General features: G+C 44.1%; 1 protein-coding gene and 1 pseudogene across 3 annotated transcripts in view; both read left to right on the plus strand.

Annotated features, from left to right (window-relative positions):
• DENND5B (DENN domain containing 5B) overlaps nt 1–12,608 on the plus strand; it is a 169,699-nt gene that overhangs the window by 28,642 nt on the left and 128,449 nt on the right. The gene's annotated exons all lie outside the window — the stretch shown is intronic.
• LOC139005350 (ribose-5-phosphate isomerase pseudogene) lies at nt 9,646–10,397 on the plus strand (annotated as a pseudogene).

Genomic DNA, 12,608 nt, shown 5'->3' on the forward strand with positions numbered 1-12,608 from the left:
CTAGAGTTTCAAATACTAAAATAAACTTCCAGTTGCTAAATGGATGTGTAGTCAATTCCTAGTTATTAGATTGATTTGTGTTTGGATTTTACTGCTATAATTAAGCCAATTCTTTAGAGGCAGTGAGTTGATTTAGAGTACTCTACAAAATGTATTTTTCTCCATCAGTATGAGTAGTTATCTTGTTTTATTGATGGAGTAATGGGTTCAGAGAAGTTTTATTAATTTTAATTTAAAAAATACTCTTTATTGTTGAGAGTATTACAGATGTCTACCTTTTTCCCCCCCCATTGCCCCTCTCCACCTGATACATGCCCTGCCCCAGGTCTTCACTGCCCTATTGTTTGTGTCCATAGGTAGTGCATATCTACACTAATAAAAGAGAAACATGGTAATTAGCGTACGACCGCTACCCTTTTCATTGGCTAATCAGTGAGTATATGCAAATTAACTGTCAGCCAAGATGACGGCCGGCAGCCAGGCAGCTGGAAGCGAACATGAGGCTTGCTTGCTGCAGTGAAGGAGGACTCCAACGTTCCCCGCCTCACTTGCCGGCCTCTGAGCTACAACTCTAAGCAACTATGTACTATGTTGCAAATAAGAAGATAAACAAAACCCCAGAAACCGGCTTTCAGTCAGCCGGGCTTTAGCAACATTGTATTGATGTTTTCAGCGGCGAGGCCTCACAGCTAAAGCTGGCCCAGAATAAAAAAAAAAAAAAAAGAAAACAAGGAGCAGTTAGAAGCTTCAGTCACTCACTTCCGGAAAACAGCCCTCAGCCCCTCACCCAGACTGGCCAGGCACCCCAGTGGGGACCCCCACCCTGATCCAGGACACCCTTCAGGGCAAACCAGCCGGCTCCCACCCATGCACCAGGCCTCTATCCTATATAGTAAAAGGGTAATATGCCTTCCAGCACCGGGATCAGCGGAGCAGCGAGGCTCCTGGCACCGGGATCAGCGTGACGGGGCAGCGCCCAAACCCCCTGATCGCCCTGCGGCTCTGTGTGTTACAGGGGGCGGGGCCACAACCTCCCTATCTGCCCTGCTCTGTGCCTGATAGGAGGGAGCTCCCCAATCCCCTGATTGCCCTGCGGCTCTGTGTTTGACAGGGTGTGGCGCCCCCCCCCCCCCCCCCACGGGCCTTGCTCTGTGTGTGACAGAGTAGAGCCATAACCTCTCCATTGGCCCTGCCCCAAGTGTGACAGTGGCGGTGCCCCAACCCCCTGATCGGCCCTGCTCTGTGGGTGATAGAGGGTGGCGCCCCAACCCCCCTCCACGGGCCTTGCTCTGTGTGTGACAGGGTAAAGCCATAACCTCCCCATTGGCCCTGCCCTGAGTGTGACAGGGTGCAGCGCCCCAACCCCCTGATCCGCCCTGCTCTGCGTGTGACAGGGGGCGGTGCCCCAGCTCCCCTATCGGCCCTACTCTGTGAGTGACAGCGAGGAGCTCCTCAACCCCCTGATCGGCCCTGCTCTGTGCGTGACAGGGTACGGAGCCCCAACACCCCTGATGGGCCCTGCTCTGTGCGTGACAGGGGGCACCGCCCAACCCCCTGATCGGCCCTGCTCTGTGCGTGACAGGGCGTGGCGCTGCAACCTCCCCATCAACCCTGCCTTGAGTGTGACGGGGCGGTGCCCCAACCCCCCAATGGGCCCTACCCTGAGCGTGACTGAGGGTGGCATCGCAACCTCCCGATCTGCCCTGCTCTGTGCATGACGGGGCAGAGCCCCAACTCCCCAATCGACCCTGCTCTGAGCCTGACCAGGGGCTGCGCCTAGGGATTGGGCCTGCCCTCTGCCACCCAGAAGCAGGCCTAAGCCAGCAGGTCGTTATCTCCCGAGGGGTCTCAGACTGTGAGAGGGCACAGGCTGGGCTGGGGGACCCCCCCTCCCCCCGACTGCACAAATTTTTGTGCACTGGGCCTCTAGTCTATAATAATAAAAGCATAATATGCTAATTAGACCGGACGACCTTCTGGACGAAGCCGGGTTTTCGAGGGAAGCCCAGTCTCAGGTGCCTGCTGGAGGCCGGAGGGAAGCCCAGATCCTGGGTGCCAGAGGGAAGCCAGTGCCGGCAGCCGGGGGAAGGAAGGCCTACTCTTACACAAATTTCATGCATTGGGCCTCTAGTATGCATATAAGTTCTTTGATTAATTTCTTCCCTTCCCTCTCCCCTTCCCTCTGAGATTTGTCAGTCTATTCCATGTTTCCATACCTCTGGTTTTATTTCATTCATCAGTTTATTTTGTTCATTAGCGTCTTTGTTTATTTATTTTGGTTTTTAGATTCAATTATTGACAGATATGTATTTATTGCCATTTTATTGCTCATACTTTTGTTGTTCTTCCTCCTCCTCTTTCTTCCTCCTGTTAAAGAATATGCTTCAACATTTCATCTACTAGTAATACTGGTTTGGTGGTGATGAACTCCTTTAGCTTATTCTTGTCTGTGAAGTTCTTTATCTAACCTTCAATTCTAAATGATAGCTTTGCTGGGTAGAGTAATCTTGATTGTAGGTCCTTGCTATTCATCACTTTGAATATTTATTGCCATTCCCTGTAGAGTTTCTGTTGAGAAATCAGCTGACATCCTCTGGGTGCTCCCTTGTAGGTAACTAACTGCTTTTCTCTTGCTACTTTTAAGATTCTCTCTTTGTCTTTAACCTTTGGCATTTTAATTATGATGTGTCTTAGTGTGGGCCTCTTTGAGTTCCTCTTGTTTGGGACACTCTGCACTTCCTGAACTTGTAAGTCTATTTCTGTTACCAGGTAGGGGAAATTTTCTGTTATTATTTCTTCAAATAGGTTTTCAATATCTTGCTCTCTCTCTTCTCCTTCTGGCACCCACATAATGTGAATGTTGGTACACTTGAAGTTGTCCCAGAGGCTCCTTACAATATCTTCATATTTTGAATTCTTTTTTCTTTTTGCTCTTCTGGTTGGGTGTTTTTTGCTTCCTTATATTCCAAATAGTTGATTTGATTCTCAGAATCCTCTACTCTACTGTTGAATTCCTGTAAAGTATTCTTTATTTCATTTGGTGTATGCTTAATTTCTGACTGGTCCTTTTTCATGTCTTTGAAATTCTCACTAAAATCCTTGAAATTCTCACTAAGTCCCTTGAAGCTCTCATTAAGAACCTTGAACATGCTTATAACCATTGTTTTGAACTCTGTATCTAAGACTTTATTTGCTTCCATTTCATTTAGTTCTTTTTTAGGAGATTTCTCTATTCTTTCATTTGTGTCATATTTCTTTGTCTCTGCATTTTGGCTGCTTCCCTGTGTTGTTTCTATGTTTTAGGTAGAGCTGCTATGTCTCCTAGAATTCATAGAGTGTAGTAGGTGTACTGAAGGGTCCAGTGGCTCAGCCTCCCCAATCACCTGAGCTGGGCATTCTAGGTGCGCCCCTGTGTGGGTTATATACACAGTCTTGTTGTAGTTGAGCCTTGATTGCTGTTGGCGTCACTGGGAGGAATTGACTTACAGGCCAATTGGCTGTGAAGACCAGCTGTGACTAAAGTGGAAGAACTGCTGTGGAGGAGATACCACTATGGTGTCTTGCATCAGTGGGGCTTTAGTGCTCACTGAGTCTTCCCCTTGAGTGTGTCACTTGTGGATATGTAGAGTTGTAATCTGGTATGGTCTGAATCTGTACCCCAGGTGCACTGCTTCTGGGGACTCTGTCACTGCCTGGGGCCACCTGGCAGGAGCTAAAGAGTGATCTGCAGATGGCTGCTATTTGTTTTGAGCATGGAAATGTCAAGCTAGGCCAGGCTGTGAAGCAAGACAGGCTGCTGCTAGTGCCGATAATTGGGCCTGATATTGATAAGTATGGGGCATGCTTACTCCAGCTGCTGCTTGTTTGAGAGATTTTAGGAAAGTCTGAAGCCTGAGCCAGGACAGGCCATTCATATGGAGAAGCTGCTGCAAACAGCTTGGGTGGGTCTGCAAATTGGGTGGGGTGGGGTCTCAGGAAATCACTAAGGTGGAGCAAACAGTTTGAACCAGGCTGATGGAAACTCAAATATGGCTGCCAGTCAGCTCTGCTAAGGAAGAGGTCTCAGCATAGGAACAATGATCCCTGAAAGCACCCCTATCTTGGAGAAAGCTACCTCCAAGTTCTTGCTATGATGTCAGACAATCTAGATCCTGTCTCCCCAAGCTCCTGCCTCAATGCTGGAGCTCAGAGGGATTGAGTCCATGTAAGTTTGTGCACTGGCCCTTTAAGAGGAACTGCCTTGGTCTCCAGCAGCCTCTGTGTCACTCAGCCACAATCCCCACTGGTTTTTACACCCCAAAGTTATGGGATGTCTCTTCCCAGTTCTGGAACCCTGGGTTGAGGGTCTGGTGTAGGGCTGGGACCCCTTACTCCTCACGGGAGGCCTCCACAGCTTAGATATCCCTCCTGATTAAAAAAACGCCACACACGGGTGTTGGACCAACCCATTCCATGCCTCTGCCCCTCCTACCAGTCTCAGTATGCTTTCTTTTTTACTCCTCTAGTTGTAGGACTTCCATTCAGCCCAATTTCAGGTGGTTCTGAATGATGGTTGTTCTATATTTTAGTTATAATTTTAATGTGGTTGTGGAAGGCGGCGAATACCCTCATTTACCTATGCTGCCATCTTGGGTCTCTGGGTTCAGACAAGTTTTAATGAGAGCCCCAACTTTATTTGTAAGTCAGAGTAAACCTTGTAAATAAAAGTTGTGACATTTGGTACAAACTAAAAGACTAGAAAAGTAAGTTATTTGGATCTCACATCTAAATTTTAGGAGTTCAGGGAAAACTCTTTGGACCCCAGAGGACTATAAGTCTTCATGTATCAGAAACCTGGGGTTCAGTTTTTGTAGTTTGCTGTTTTTCGGTTTCATGGCAGTAATCTTCGGTGGGAAAACTGAGAGCTCATGTTACTGTGAAGTGTCACCACTGCAGTCGCCTTCAGCTCTAAGCCCAAGAGAAAGAAAAGAGGCAGGGGAGCTCTGACCCATATCGGTACATGACATATAAGAAAATTTAGAAAAGTCCTCTATGAGGAATTACTGAAAAGAACAATAAAATGTTGTGCTCTGGGACATACTTCCCCATTACTTTAAAATGGGCTCTGTGTTCAGTATGGCGAGAGCTAGATTATCGTGACAGTGAGCAACTAGGTCTAGTCTATGTGGTTGGTTTTGTTTGGGGGTTGGTAGACGTAAGAGCAGCTTCCCCCTGCACTGCTTTTGATGTGGCAGAAGTGGTGAGCATCTCTCTGGTTTTAACAAATTACAGATTGTTCCCACCCTTTCAGCTCTTCTCATTTCTCCTTTTCCCTAAATACCTGAAATGTCGCAGGTGGTAGGTTTTTTCGCTTTCATTATTTTTTTTTTCATTACTAAACTTCCTTATTCTGCCTAAGCCTTGCATTTGTACTTCTACTTTTGTTTTAAAAAAATAATATAATTGTATTTTTAAAATGATTGTAAATATATCATGTGATTTTGTGGAAAATTCAAGCAGTACAGGAAAACATAAAAGAAGTAAAAATGAACAGCAACCCAGCTGTTGAGATATAACTACTGATGCATTTTAATGGACATCATCTCTCTATTATGTATAATAATAAAAATGTAATATGCAAATCGACCGAACAGCTGAACAGTGGAACGACTGGATACCACACTATGACACCGACTGGCGCCAGCCTAGCCAAGGCGGGTGTGATATGATTGGTGGGGGGCCCCACCATCGCCCCATGATCACCCTGTAGAGGGAGGCCCAGGCCACTGGCTGGCGGGGCGATCAATTGGAGGGGCTCCACAATTGCCCCAAAGAGGGAGGCCAAGGCCACACACCAGCAGGCTGCAGCGGGTGGGCAGGCCTCCCTCTGCAGGGGCAATCCATCGCAGAGCCCTGGCCGGAGGCTCTGGGGCAGGTGGGTGGGGCCTCCCTGTGTGGGGCTTCTAGGCTTCTGAGAGGGCACAATCCAGGATGAGGGACCGCCCCCCCCCCCCCCCCCCGCCTCTGAGTGCATGAATTTCATATACATAAAGATACAACATATAATAGGTAACTTATTTATTTAATATGTAATAAGTAACTTGAAAATATATTATTTAAATATTTTAATTTAAATCGCTTAATAATTATAATATGATTTCAACATATACAAATACTGTCTTAAACTTTTAAACCTCAATATATTTTGGAGATAATTTCATTTTAGATCTGTGTTATCTTTTTAATAGAACATCATTTATTTTGTGGTGCACCCTTAGTTCACATATTGTCTTTCTTTAGGATCTTAGGTTATTTGGAACCTTTTTATTATAAACAGTATTGCACAGAACTTTCTAGTAGGAAAATCCTTGCACACATTTGAAATTTATTTCTTTAGGTCACATTTCTAAGGGGGAACTACTGAGTCAAGCAGCATGCCTATTTTATTTATTTTATTTTACTTTACTTTATTTTATTTTATTATTATTTTTAATCCTCACCCGAGGATGTGTTTTACTGATTTTAGAGAGGGGAAGTGAAGGACAGAGGGAAAGAGAGAGGAGGGGGGAGAGAGACACACACATCAGTATATGAAAGAAAATTGATAGATTGCCACTCATCCACACCCTCTACCAGGGATCGAACCAGCAACCTTTTGGCGCACGAGTCAGTGTTTCAACCAGTTGAGCCACCTAGCCAGGACTATTTTATTTTTTACTGCATTTTGCCAAACTGCCCTCCATAAAAGCTGTGCCTGTGCTCTTCTACCAGTATTCTTGAAGGACTATTACTGGTTTTGACATTTTTTAAAAACCCTCCACTGTGTACGTTGTTAAGAAAACACACCCCACCGCAAGATTCAGAATCTCTATTCTATAAACAGTAGGTTTCTTAATAGTGTTCTGCAACGTTTCTGTAATTCCCAGGTGTCATTAATTTCTCTTCTGAAAATAAGAGTGGAAGCCTCTTACGTGAATTTTAATAATCTTAGGTTTCATTTATAGTTTCCCTTTAAAAACTCATAATTTCTTTTTTAAAAATAAGAAAAAAAGGCAGTGCCCTTTTAGTGTAACAAGAGTTGGTTATCATTGCTGATGGGAGCAGCGGTACATTTTAATTCATTTCTGAATTTTCTTACGGAAGCCACAATTAGAAAATGAGCTTGGCTTTCAGTATAGTGTTTATTGATCCTGTGTTAAAAGGCCCAAGTTTTCAGCTGCACCCAACACTATATTCTCTGCATATGCAGTCTATCGTACTGACCTTTGAAAAAAATACATAGCCATTAATTAACTAAATGGGCCCTCTTGAAGGTCTTCTTGCTGAAAAGGTCTGTCCTTTTACCCAAAGAAGGAAGGGTTTGATTTATTTACAGGTCTGCTCAGCATGTAATATAGTATTTGGAAAAATGTCAGGCTCTCATGAATTAAAAAAATTGTCATATGGGAAATTCACCTGTTAATTGAATTAGCTTCCAGAAAGACGTGAGAGCCTAAGAGGGTCTTGTGAGGGGAATTAGGTTTGTTGAGAGGCAGTGTGTCATGTAAGGGAAAAACCTGTTCTCAGATATTCTGGGTTTTACTGCTACTGGGAGAGCTGCTTGACCTCTTTAGGCCTCAGTTTTCTCAGCTGTGCTTTGCACACCTTAATGAACATGCCATGGCCTGGGGATCCTGTTAAAATGCAGAGTCTGGTTCAGTAGGTCTGGGCTGGGCCTGAGATTCTGCGTTTCTCACAGGCTTTTGGGTAATGCCGATGCTGCTGGCCCTGGCTCAATTAGAATAGCAAGGAAGGAGATGATATCTGTGTTTCCTTCTAGCTCTGAAAGTCTGATTCTAACTTAAGCTATCCTCGACATTAAGTTCAATATCTTAACTTAAATTTTTTTTTTTTTAAATATCATTAAGTGTAAGAAGACAAGCAACTTTACAACTTTTAAGTTTGCTAGTGAGGTATTGTTTTCTGGTCATGTCTAAGATTTGTTTAGAAATATTCCAGCACTCACTGTCTTCCTTAAAAAGTTAGGAGAGGAATAGTTAAAACAAAAAATAACAAATATTGATAATTATTGCAGAGTGATGGGTACATAGGAGTTCATTATACATTTCCCTTATTTCCTATCCTTATATTTGAAAATATATTTAAAAAAAAGAAATATAAAACACAGACAAAAATAAATGTGAAACTGCCAGGGTCACAGACTGAGGTATTTACATACATTCTCTCTCTCTCTCTCTCTCTCTCTCTCTCTCTCTCTCTTCTTCACAGTGGTTTCTCAATGCTAACTTGTCTAATAGGGAGCCAGGTGGCAGTGACCTGAGAGAAATGCTTTGAAGGAAAAAAGCATAATGGCTGATGGAGCACATTTGCTGGAAAGAGAGAAACTCAGAGACGCCCTGCTCCATGTGTGAGACTTAGGCGGGTTGTTTCCGTTAAACATTGCACATGTGTCTATGCCAACTAAGTGTGAATGTGTTGGTGAGATATTTTTGGAAATTCACTTTGCAAACTGTAAACTCACAATAGATTTTGGTTGCTGAATGTATCAATCAAATATTACATTTGAGATGAAAATACTTAACCTAGGTTATAGGAAGTACATACCCTAGGATGAACTTTTTTTAATAGGATGAAAATACTTAAAATAGGGTATAGGAAATGCATATACAACAAATGTTTCCCACTACTCCAGGGGTCTTTTAGATGTGGGGTTATAGTGCTGTTTTAAAATCCAGAGTGATGATTTTACACTCTATGAAATAAAAATTTGATTCCAACTAAATATGTATTTTTTCAGGGAGGAATTGAAAACAAAGTGGAGAAAGAATGTAGCTCAAAGAGCTTTGTTTTAGTAAGGATTTGGGGAAATGATCAGAAAATGGTTATAGAATGACATCCTATTTAGGAAGTAGCATTTTGATATGGGATAAACAAATATGCTCTAATATAAAGCTAACCTATCTAGATTAATTATGCAGTTCATGTGTATAGTTCATAATTTGAGAATACTACATTAAAAGCACAGATTAATGCCAGGTTATTTAGAAAAATAGAAAATAAAGAGAAAACAGTTTAGAAGCATAATCCTCAGCCACAACCATTGTCAATATTTCACTCTGTTTGGTGGGCACCAGTCCTGTGGGTGACTACCAGAGAACCCAGAGAACCCAGGGCAGGACCGTGACTGAGGCTGGAGATTCAGCTGAGGCTGGAGCCAGGCATCAGGATGCAGTACCCTCTAATATAGTGGTTCTCAACCTTCCTAATGCTGCGACCCTTTAATACAGTTCCTCATGTTGTGGTGACCCCCAACCATAAAATTATTTTCATTGCTACTTCATAACTGTAATTTTGCTACTGTTATGAATCATAATGTAAATATCTGATATGCAGGATATATTTTCAGGGGTCGCGACCTACAGGTTGAGAACCGCTGCTACAGGCAGGTCCTGGCCTCACTGCCCCACAGGTGGGGGTGGCAGGTGGGGGGCGTGGCGTGGTGTCTGGAGGGGGTGGGGACAGTTGGGGTGTCCTGGGCTCACACGTGCAGCCGCTCAGTCGGGGATTCACAGCGCTGGGGCAATCAATCACCAGCTTTAGGAAATCCAGCAGCATCGTCCCGGCCCCTCCACAATGTCCAAAGGTCGTCTGCCCGGTCCCTCCACGATGTTCAGGGCCAGGAGTCCGCCGCAGGGGGTGGAGAGTCACGTGAGGAATAACCAAGTGCTGGGAATTGGAAGCTGCTCTGCAAGTGCCCATGCTGCGCATGATAGCCCAAAGAGTGAAGCAGGAGGACCAGAACTGCCTGTGTGTTCCCACCTCCTTCCAGGCCCATCAGCTCGCCCTGCAGTAGGGCTTACGGCTCAGTGACTTGGACAGACACCCAGAGATCCACCTCACCCTCGATGGTGCTGATGAAGTAGGTGCTGACCTCCATCTCATCACGGGTGGTCTCATCACGGGTGGTGGGGGCCACCTGACCCAGGAGGAGATTGTGATGGGCTGTGCCAGCCCCTCATCGTGATTGCTGACTTAGGGAAGTTTCAAAGAACCTTGGGGGGTCAGTGGCACAAGGGAATCCCCAGGGAGGTCATCGCCATGGCTTATGTCCCAGTGAGCCACGCTGGGACTCAGAAGTTTGGGGCATGGTTGAACTTAGAAGGGCGGCAACAAGGCAGGTCCCCTGGTGAGTGATAGTAGGAATTTTATCCACAAACGGGAGTGAAGTGAACACAGCTATCAAAATGACCCCAGGTATGGTGGACACAGGCCTGTTCATCAACATGGCACTGAGAGTCTGTTTCGGGATGCAGGTCGCTCAGTGAACATGAGAGAGAAGGCTTTCTTTCTTTCTTTCTTTTTTTTTCTTTTAAAGAATTTTTGTGAGTTTATTTGAGCCAAACTGTCTACATATGCCAGGAAGCAGAACCTCAACGAATTGAGATAATGCTCCAGAGAATGGTGGGTTACATCTGTATTTATACATTGCAGTCAAAGGAGGGACATAGGTGGGTTACATGAAATTCATTGGTGATAGATTAAGGAGGTGGGAGAAAGCAAAGTGGGGAAACCCCTGGGATTGGATAAAAAGTAAAATGATGGACACATACTTATGTGGGTGCAGGGACAATTGATAATGAAGGAATTTGTGGTATCTGTCCTGGCACCCAGCACATTTGGTTGTGCCCCAGGGGCTCCAGAAAAAGGGAAGTTACAAGTTACCCAGACACTTCCAGGGTATGTTATCATACATAGATGCAAAAAGACAGATAGATTCAGTTACGGTAAAGGTGGACCTTGTCAGTGAAGATACTGGCCTAGGACGTAACTGCCTACCATAACTGCTTTTAGTTAAAGTTTAATTTCAGACCATCCTTTGTGGTTACTTCAGGTCTCTGAGTTTGCAAGACTGCCATGCAGGCCTCCCCTGAGCTTGTCAGGTTAGCATGTGGCCCCTTTTGTCCACACATCCCCCTTTTGGTCATAAATCCAAAGGATGCCTTGATGACCAACCTTTTGGTTGGATAATGGAGTCCCACGTTGCTAGGAAGGCTCATTCCTAGGATGTCTCAGTGGCAGCATGTCTTGCTGAACAGGTGGACCACTGGGGATGGGGCAAGACCATAACCTTAAATGGCATTTAAGATCGAATGATTATTATTCAAAAAGGGCAGGTAAATGGGAGGCATTCAGATCCTATATGTCCTTGTTAAAAAGTATTCTGGATCATTTCTAATTTTTTGAGCCACCATGATCCGAGTCTTTTTGCTGTTTGTCAAGTTTTGTTTTTCTGCATCTAGTATATCATTTACATATAAGGAACAAAAGTATTTATACTAAACCAATAACACCGATTAGGAACAGAAAATGTCTAATACTGGACAAGGAAAAGTCTAAGGGGAACAAGCATTCCGGTCAACTGAAAAACCCTTTCCATGTATTATCATAATTTTTTATTAAGCTAATTATGTTTTCCTCCTTCATCCACTGTCATGTGTACCTTATGATACATTTGGCCAGATGAATTAAGACTCTCTACTATTTCATTATCTAGAAGCTCTAGTTTTCTTCTGGCCAGTTAGTTTCCATAGAAATGACTTTATGGGGAGGATTGAGTTCACTTTCCCAATACATTGGTTTTTCAGTATCAATATTATCATAGGTTTTATGAACCTCAGGCAAAGTTATTCTGCCTGCAATTTCAGTATTACACCATATTCCAGTATTATTTAATGTAAACTTGGTGTTATTACAGTAAAAATCACTGAGAGAAGCCTTTCTGTTGACCCAGCCAGGAATGAAGTGTGTTCACCTAAGTCCCCAGCCCACAGCCAGGTGGACATGCCTCTCCGGGAGCCTTGCCTTGACATATCTGTGCCAGGGGGGAGGGCAGCACGGGGGGTGGGGAGTTAAATCCAGTCTTCTTGTATTGTTATTAAATGTCTTTTAAAAAAAGAGAAATATAAACATATTTTTACTATTGAGATACTCCGTTTTTAAGTGAAGTACAATTTGATTTCATGTTTTATGTAAAACATTTACCAAGAAAACAAAAAGAAGTGGCCTGTATTATAAATTTTACCTTGAGCCTGCTGGTTAAGCTTCTGAATATTGAGTTTGCTGAATAACGTAAATCAGAAGTTTTCTTTAAACTGGTAAAAGGAAGGGCCCAGCAGCGGTGCTTCCCTGATGTCTTACTGGAAGCATTGGAGTTTACTTTCCTGCCACACTCCTTGGGTTTTAGTTTTGTTGTGATCATGCACAGGACTTTGTTACACATTTTTTAAAAATACTGTTTTATTGATTTCAGAGAGGAAAGGAGAAAGAGATAGAAACATCAGTGATGAGAGAGAATCATTGACCGCTGGCCCCCTGCACGCCCCCCCTGGGGATGAGCCCTCATCCTGGGCATGTGCTCTGACTGGAAATCGAAGTGCGATCTCCTGGTTCATAGGTTGACACTCAAGCACTGAGCCACACCAGCCGGGCGCCTTGTTACACATTTTAAGATGTGGTTTACCGAAGTCTGGTGCGTGTAGCATGTGGTATGCAATGACTAAGTGTGAACTACCAGGGGAAACGTGCTGATTCTTCCGTTAAGGCAGTGGTTCTCAACCTTCTGGCCCTTT

The sequence above is a fragment of the Myotis yumanensis genome, unplaced genomic scaffold (assembly GCF_028538775.1).
Source record: "Myotis yumanensis isolate MYYU_CA2020_CCGP unplaced genomic scaffold, mMyoYum1.0.hap1 SCAF_3, whole genome shotgun sequence".
NCBI lineage: Eukaryota > Metazoa > Chordata > Mammalia > Chiroptera > Vespertilionidae > Myotis > Myotis yumanensis.